The sequence below is a fragment of the Micromys minutus genome (genome assembly GCF_963924665.1).
Source record: "Micromys minutus genome assembly, chromosome: 10".
NCBI classification, from domain to species: domain Eukaryota; kingdom Metazoa; phylum Chordata; class Mammalia; order Rodentia; family Muridae; genus Micromys; species Micromys minutus.
This window is the reverse complement of record NC_137979.1, coordinates 15,161,200-15,170,130: the sequence shown is the minus strand read 5'-3', so window position 1 is coordinate 15,170,130 and position 8,931 is coordinate 15,161,200. Positions and strand designations below refer to the sequence as shown.

The 8,931-nt window shown below is 41.4% G+C and overlaps 1 pseudogene across 1 annotated transcript; it reads left to right on the top strand.

Annotated features, from left to right (window-relative positions):
- Window positions 1-2,137: 2,137 nt before the first annotated feature.
- Window positions 2,138-5,247, top strand: LOC308426355 (peptidyl-prolyl cis-trans isomerase D-like; annotated as a pseudogene). Its single transcript has 2 exons — window positions 2,138-2,174; window positions 4,171-5,247. The product of its transcript is annotated as a peptidyl-prolyl cis-trans isomerase D-like (transcript).
- Window positions 5,248-8,931: the final 3,684 nt, after the last annotated feature.

Sequence of the window (8,931 nt, the reverse complement as noted above, 5' to 3'; positions counted from 1 at the left end):
CGTTCATATCCTTCCAGAACATACCATTCATGGGACCTCTTGGAAAGACCAGGGCACTACAGACTGTGGCATACCTTTTGGAATGTAATTCTGCTGGAGAGCTGATGTCTATAGCTGTTACTGAGAAAAAATCAAGTCATATTCAATCTGATGTACTAGTTGGATGAAAAGAAGTAAGTTCTTCAGTGATTAAATAGCTGTGTGTCAATATCTTTTGATGGGAACCACAAAATAACTGATTTGTAGACCTGTGTTCAAGTTAAAATTCGCTCATAAAAATGGCTTCCCAGGCCGGAGTGGCCCGGAGGAGCACTCGCTCCCTCTCTGTGTGCTCAGCCTCTCTTTTCTTTGCCTCCTGTTCACTCTATACTGGCATCTCTTTGCTTCAATTTGGAATTTTAAACACCACTCTTCTTCAACGCAAGTTCAAAGCAACTTGAGGTGTTAGGGACATTAAGTCTGCCTTCCTTCCAATCTGTCTCCTCTGCCAAATCCAGAATAACATAGTTTTCTTCTAGCAAAAAAAAAAAAAAAAAAAAAAAAAAAAAAAAATCCTTAGCTTTGTTTAATGTTTGACAACAAAAGATCTCAGAGGGTCACTCGGTACTCTGACAGTGGGACTTGAAGGGTGGAATGTCACGTGTTTTTTTTTTTCTAAATAACACCTGCTATGCTGGCATCTCGAGATATCACAACCCAGGATGGCCAAACCTGAAACCACACACCTGTGGAATATGAGACTTGAAGACTGGGGAAAAGCCACGTCAAAGACAGACAAACAGACAAAGCAGGCAAGGCTTTCTTTTAGGGAAGGGGTGGCAGAGGATCCAGACTAATGGACAGAGCCCAGAACTCAGGTCTGGTGATGAGTTCCACAGAACTAAGTATGTTACAAGCACACCCAGAACTCCAGCCAGTCATCCTTCAAAGCCATCCAGGAAGAAGAAATGAAAATCACCCCTTGGTAGTGTTTTACCAAAGTTCTCCACCACTGTATTGTGTATTTGGGGCTCTTATTGGTTAAGAAATCTGGAGGTGTCATGGCCTACAAAAAATGTTTAAAAACTCAAACTCAAACAGAGTTTCTACCTACAACCATGGTAGACTAGTCAAAACTATACATCTAAAAACCTGGATCAAACATATGAGACAGCTTCTGTCGTACACTGGGCCACAGGCCAACACAGGGCTGACCCCTGAGAGAAAGGAAGCAAATAATTAGCCCTTTGATTGTTGAGCCATTGTGTTTAGAGGCAATTTCCAGGTCACTGTGGGGAAAACCCATGAAATGGACCCGAGCTTGGCAGACTCTACATATTGAGAGAGGGACCAGACGCTGGAGAGGCTTCAACAGCTAGAACTTGTAATCAAAACGCAAGAAAACGGCAAGCTACACAATCACAGCTTAGAAATCTACGCAGGGGATGCATGAGAGTCTCTGATTAGACATAATCTGCATATACATCAAGGGACCCTCCTCAAACTTTGCCGAACGCTGGGGGCAGAGTTGTTGGATGAACTGTTTCTAGAGCAGAGAAGGAAGAGATGCATCCTGAGCAAGATTAGAACCTATGATATTCCCGGGAGATAGTCAGCGAAGACGTCAGAGTGCTCACACAGTTGAAGTCCCTGGTTTGGAAACACTGTGGATTGAACATGAAATCTCAGCCACGGGGTCAGGTGTGCCGCCTGGTCCCCAGCTGGTAAGGCTTCTTTAGAAGGCTGCAGAAACATTAAGGAAGCAGGTTCTAGCATGAGGAAGTGAGCCACAAGGGGCAAGTTCTTGAGGGTATATCACTCCTGTGCTGATTGGCTGTGTGTGGACAACAGCCCTCCTGTAATTGTCTTTAGTGATCATCTTGCATGTGGGCCCAAGCAACCCTCTCAAACCATGAGCCACAGCTCGCCTTCCCTCCCTTAATTAGTTATTGCCAAGGTAATTTTCATTAGTGATGCCAAGGTGAGAAGAACATCCTGGGTGCTCACTTAGACAGAACCTGAACACAGGACTCAGGATGATCAGATGGGCCAGCAGGTGATTTGGTTTCCCGAGAACATCAAAACACTCCACCAGGTCAGACCATGGTGTCCAGCAGCCCATCAAAATAACCTACATACATACCAACAGACAGAAAACATGGCCGGAATTAACGAGAATCGGCCTGTAGAAGCAAGTCAGGAAATGGAAGAAATGATGGGATAAGAGCATCTCCGTGGGAGGAGCCAAATGGGACTCAAGCAACAAAACAGGCAGGGCAAATGCACACAATGTCTACTTAATCCATTCGTTGTCATGGGCAGCAGATTGAACACTGGAGAAATAAATATCGGTACACTCAAGCCTTGAGAACAGAAAACAGAGATTTTCTTTCAATACTTTTTTCTTTTTAAGAGAAAGCCAAAGCAATGGTGTAACTGCACAGGAATTGTGCCTTTGTGACGTCATAAGGAGAGGGACCAAGTGTTGGAAGAAATAACTGAATACCTTCCACATCTGATGAAAACTATTATAGTTTTTAGATGGTTATAAAGTATAGAAATTCCACAAACTGTAAAAAGATAAAGAGAGAGAGACACACAAACACACATATACCCCAGTGTCACCCCAGGGGCTCACCCGAATCAAATTTCTGAAGGCCAGACCTAAAGAAAAAGCTGAGGATCAGAGAGAAAAACCAGCACAGCAAATAGAAAGAATAGCTGTACAAGGAACATTGATTGTCAGAAACTACTCAAGCCAGATGGCAGTTTCCCCCCAATGTTTGTTTTGTGGTGCCTGGCATCAAACCCACAGTCTTTCACCTGCCGGGCAAGCATTCTACCAGCAGAGCTATATGCTAGCCCTTGACAGAGTCTTTAGAACCCTGGAAGATAGCCTAAGGCAGAAATCCTCTGGCAAGTGAAATGTCTCACTCTAGTTAGCTTTCTGTTGTTGTGATAACACCACCACCAGAGGCAACTTAGGGAGAAAGGACTGACTCATCCTGATCAGTCTGTCACTGAGGGACCGTGAGGCAGGAACTCGAGCAGAAGCAGAAGCCATAGAGGATGCTACTTACTGGCCTGTCCCTCATCGCTCACTCGGCTTTCTAATTCAACTCTAGACCTCTGCCCGGGGCCCAGCCTGCCCACAGTAAGCAGGGCTAGCTCACAGCAATCATCGTGCAAGAAAATGCCTCACAGACTTCCCCATGGGCCAATCTGATAAAGGTGTTCTCTCAAGATTCCCTCTTCCCAGGTGACCTGAGCTTGTGTCAACAAAGCCTAACACATCCCTCGAAAAGGTAAAGCTGAATAAGAGATTTGTTTTTCCAAACAAAAGTCAAAAGGATTTTTGAGCAACAGGAAATTCTTCCGGCAGAGGGACGTATCCCAGATGGGGCCTTGGATCCAACACAAAGAATTAGGGAAGTCAGAAATGGCAAAGATGCGTGCCAGCATTGCTAGAACCTTTTCTAGCTTCCGGGTGTCTTTAAAAGATAGTTGCTTGAGGTGCAAAATGACAAAATATTGTGTCATTTATCAAATGAAGGTTGACTGCATGGCCACGAGAGCACAGATGGAAGACTTGAATGAAAGAGTATATTTTAAGGGTTGTGTGATTGAAATGAGTGGCAGACTTTAAATAAACACAGCTCGGACTACATAGGAAGGCGCAGTGCACGCTTCAGAGCTGTCAGTCTCCAAGGGTAATAAAGGACCAATAGGCGTGCCCAAGAGCTTTCGGGCGGTGACAACATCAGCATCAATGGGAGCATCAGCAAACACGCAGGTCCAGTCTCCTCTTACCCTCATAAGCTCACAGGTTTCCATGGAGATTCCAGAAATGACGTCATCTGTGGCATCACAGCAGAGTGAACAAAGACACCGAGCCGGGGATGAAAGAAACATGCTACTATTGAAGACAGCAACACTCTAGTCAAAACGTTTTATTTCACGTAACGTGAGTGGCGTGCACATTCACATATCTGAGACCTGTGTGACGCCATCGGGGTTGATACTTTGGAAAAGAGTTCCACCCAATCCCCAAAACATTTTAAAATGAACGTCCTGAAGCAATCTCTTAAAAAAAAATAACAATTAGGCAGTAGAGTTTGAGTTCCCTCTCATGCACGAGGTACTCGTGTCCCGCTTTCCAATGTCTGCAGTGAAGATACCCCCCACCCCCAGCAGCCAAGCCCTCCGATTCCAAGAACCCTCGAGTCTTCTTTGACGTGGACATTGGTGGGAAGTGAGTCGGGATAATTGCTTGCAGATATTGTTCCCAAAGCTGCAGAAAATTTCCGTGCATTGTGTACAGGAGAAAAGGGCACTGGATCCACAACTGCGAAGTCTCTCCATTTTAGAGGATGTCCTTTTCACCGAATTATTAAGAGGTTTATGATTCAGAGACTTCTCAAATCAGAATGAAACAGGTGGAGGAAGTATCCACGGTGAAAAGTTTGAAGATGAGAATTTTCATTAGCACGATCAGAAGGAGGGTTTGCTGAGAACGGCAAATGCAGGCCCCAATACAAATGGTTCTCAGTTCTTTGTCATGACAGTTCCATCTCCTCATTTGGATGGGAAACGCAGTATTTGGTGAAGTAATGAAAGGACTAGGTGTGGCAAGGATGCTTGAATGAACATGGAGAGGTGAATTGTGAAAAGCCTGCCAAACTGTGATATCACAGAATGTGGAAAACTGAAAGAAGGGGATGACTGGGGCATATTCCCTGAAGATGGCTCTGGTGACAGTCATCCAGATTTCCCCAAGGATGCAGATATAGATTTAAAAGATGTAGATAAATTTTTAATAATATCTGCAGACTTAAAAATAACATTGGAAATAGTTCTCTCAAGTCTCAGAACCGGGAGATGGTTATTAAAAATATGCGAAGGTTTTAAGGTACGTGGATAGTTCAAAGGCTGTTATTGAGAAGGCAGATACATCCAGACTGCAACCTGTAGCCTTAGGCTGTGTGCTGAATATTGGTGCTTATAAACTGAAGATGTCCAATTGGCAGGGGGCAGCTGACAGTTGCTCAGAGGCTTGAGATGGACCCTTCAAACACTAAAGCACTGTACCGAAAAGCGTGAGGATGGTAAGGATTAAAAGAATGTGATCAAGCACTGGCTGATCTTGAGAAGGTGCAGGAGATTGCCCCAGGAGATAAGGCTATCCAGGCAGAATTGCTTAAAGTCAGACAAATGATAAAGACACAGAAAGAGAAAGAGAAGGCAGTGTATGCAAAAATGCTCACATAATAAGGACAGAACTTTCCTTAACTGTTATACATTGATTACCTAAAGGACAATGTATATCACTGTTTACATGATCCCTGATGTGTTTCCCTTCATCTTTGTCATTGTTTACATATCAGTGCTGACATAGTTTCCTTCTTAATAAAGTGATACGAAATACAGCAAATCTCACTTTGGAATGTTTCTGTCTGTGTTTTCACCATGAGTGGTATCTGGCCAATGTTTAAACTCTAACTCTCACTAAGTTTTAGGCTTTGTGGGCCATCTAGCCCAGTAGTTCTCAGCCTGTGGGTCCACTGGAAAACACAGATTTTTTTTTTTTTGCATTACAGTTCAGAATAGTAGCAAAATTACAGTTATGAAGTAGCAATTTAATTTCACCACATAAAGAACTGTACTAAAAGGCTGCAGCACTAGGAAGGTTAAAAACCACTGGTACAACCTGTCACAATTATGTATACAAACCAGCGGGCATGGCTATATCTCAATAAAACTATAAGAGTTGAAAAATAATAATTAAAAAAGAGTTCTAGCTAATAAGTCAAAAATGAAGGAGGAGGAAGAAGAATGAAGAAGGGAGAAGATGAAAACAGGGAGGTGGAAGAAGTAGAGGAGATGAAAAGGGAGAGGGAGGGAAAGGGGAAGGAGGAGGGGGAGGGGAAGGAGAAGGGGGAGGGGAAGGAGGAAGGGGAGGGATGGGTTGTAGAAGGGGGAAGAGAAGAGGGAGGGGAAAGAGGAGCTAGGGAGGAAGGGAAGGCAGAAACATGATTCATGAGAAAGAAAAATAGGAAGAACAACAAAATAGCAGGATGATGGACAGAAATCCAACCATATTATAAATTACATTTATATTAAATAGCCTCCACATAGATTAAAGAATGATCTTAAATAACAATATTAATTGTATATTACCTAGAAAAAAACATTTTAAATATAAAGCAGAAAATTTAAAAATAAAAGTATAGAAATTCATTTAACATGTAAATAGTAATAAAATTTTAATTTGCAATATTAACATCAAGCTATGTAAACCTTGGAACACGATCAGAGATAAAAATGAATGGAAGGGTCATTCAAAGAGACACAACAGGGTAAGATGGCTCAATGGGCAGTGTGCTTTGCTGCTCAAGCCAAGAGAGACCTGAGGCCCATCCCAGGAATCCATATAAAAATGAAAGAAGAGAACTGACCCTAGAGCTTGTCTTCTGAACCACACATGCCCGCCACTCACACACGTATCATATAAATAACGTATCAGTAGTCAATAAAAATAACATTGTAAGAGAGATAGCAATCTTAAATGTCTATCATAGACAAATACATAACACAAAGATTGACAAGATTAAAATAAGACAAATCCACCACTGCAGTTGCACCTCTTTTATCAGTAATTCATAGAAAAGATATACTGGTTAACACTCGTTCAAATAACCCACACTGACCTGATGTAAGGTATCCTAAACTACCAAAATCGTGCAAGTTACATGTTTTCTGAATATGTCAAAATTAAGTTATAGGTTGATAATGGACAGTTAGAAATTCCTCAAATAATAGAGAATTAAACAATACAATTTTTAAAAACTCGTGAATTAATTCAGAAATAGCATGGGAGACAGGAAACTGTCTTAAACTGAATAAAAGCAAAACACAACCTATGTGAATTAATGAAATGCAGCAAAATTTGTTACCAGAGTGATGGGTGTGTCTTCATTCATGTTAGATAATGATGAACTCAAATCTGTGACCTGTAGTGGTTTGTTTGCTTTGAGATTTTTGTTTTGTTTTTCCTTTTTTTGTGTTTTTTGTTTATTTTGTTTTTGTTATTCTTTCTTTAGGCAGGATTTCTCTGGGTGATCCTGGTTGTCCTAGAATTAATTCTGTAGACCAGGCTGAGATTAAAGGTGTGTCCCACTGGTGATCTATGTTTTAATCTAAGGAGTAAAAAGCAAAATAAACCCAAAGTAGAGGGGAAAAGCAAAGAGAAACATCCATGAAACAGATACATGGAAAAAGAAAAACACTAAAACTGTTAATAAAATGAACAAGTTGGCCATACTCTCCAAAATAAAAGACAAACTAGAAGCAAAAGAGGAATATTACCACCCACATTGTGGAAGGGAAAAAGCCAGTAAGACAACATTACTCCAACATTGTGTGCACACTGGGCAGAACAGACAAATGGTTTGGAGGATAAAGATGCCTGCAACCAACCCCGATGAGCCGAATTCAAGTCCAGGCACCCACATGGTGGAGAGAGAGAACTGACTTCTGCAGGCTGCCCTCTGATGCCACACCCATGCCTCAGTTCTACAAAGACTCTGGATCAGTTTACCCAATGTGTCTTTTGCAGTGCTAAGTCTCCAGATTCTAACTCAGTCCCTCTATAAGCAGGTATGAGCAACACTTGCTAAGACTGCTAACACTGTCTTTTTATCATGGAAATTCAACAAGGTTTTTGGGAAGATGGATGAGAGTAGCTATGGGAATCATCCCCTGGACCAGACCCTCGCCTTTTGCTTTTTAAATTGAATTTTGGCCCAAATGTGGTGTGCATGTTTCTAATTCCAGCACTTAGGAGGCAGAGGCAGGTGGATCTCTATGAGTTTGAGACCAGCCTGGTCTCCATAGCAAGTTTCAGGCCAGCCAGGGTTCCAATAAGTAAACAGATAAATAAACAGATTATATATTGTCACTTCCTAAAGAAACGAGATGTACCACAAATTCAAACAGTGTTGGGCTTTATTAATTCAATGTGTGATCAACAGGTATTAACATACTAGAAGTGCCATAGTATTTATCAACTATAAATATTGATTTGCTAAAGATAGAATGAACCCCACAGAGAATACAGGTACTGGAGAGATCTATTTACAATTGAGAAGCCTGGCTTGACTTGAATGGTTGTATTTTATCAGCACATTTTAGTCAAGACTTTAGGATCATAAATCTTTAAAAGAACAAAAATCTATAGAACATCTCCAGAAACTACAAGGACGGAAACTGCTTTTCCTTTCCCCACATCCAGCCTCAGATCAGCAGGCACAGACTTGACAGGTTCATAGACAGCCCCTCAGGACTAGAACTAAGTCCACTGGTTCCAGTAGCTAACACAGTGTCAGAAGAGACCAGAAATGTATGTTAATAAATACGGCATTTAACTAGAGCTTCTCCCAGATTATACAAACATTTAACCCTTTAAACAAACACCAGAATGAGAAGTGACGACTTGCATTTCAACACGAAACACTGCACCTTCAAGATTAAATAAGAATGTGGGAGAGGCTTAATTATCTGTAAACAAACAAACAAATAAAATGCCAATGAATTCTTCTCCAGAGAAGGGTCAGTACTATGGGAATAAAACTTCCATATGCTTTTACTGTTGTACCTGTATGCCCAGAGACACCCATATACAAAAACATTAAGAATGCCCAAAAACTGCTCTTTGGCATTTTTAAGGGTATTTTCAGCATTTTTATATTAAAAGGGGGAGGTTGTATGTGTGATGTGAGGTATATTCATAACACATTTGATGCCGTGTTTGTTACATATTACTACATACACTTGGTTTAAGGGTTGCACAGGGTGACTTGGCATATAGATGCTATTCACAGAATTATGGTGTGAAATATTTCGTTTATAAAAGGAATAGAATATTTTACCAGATTCATCAAACACTTTACCCGT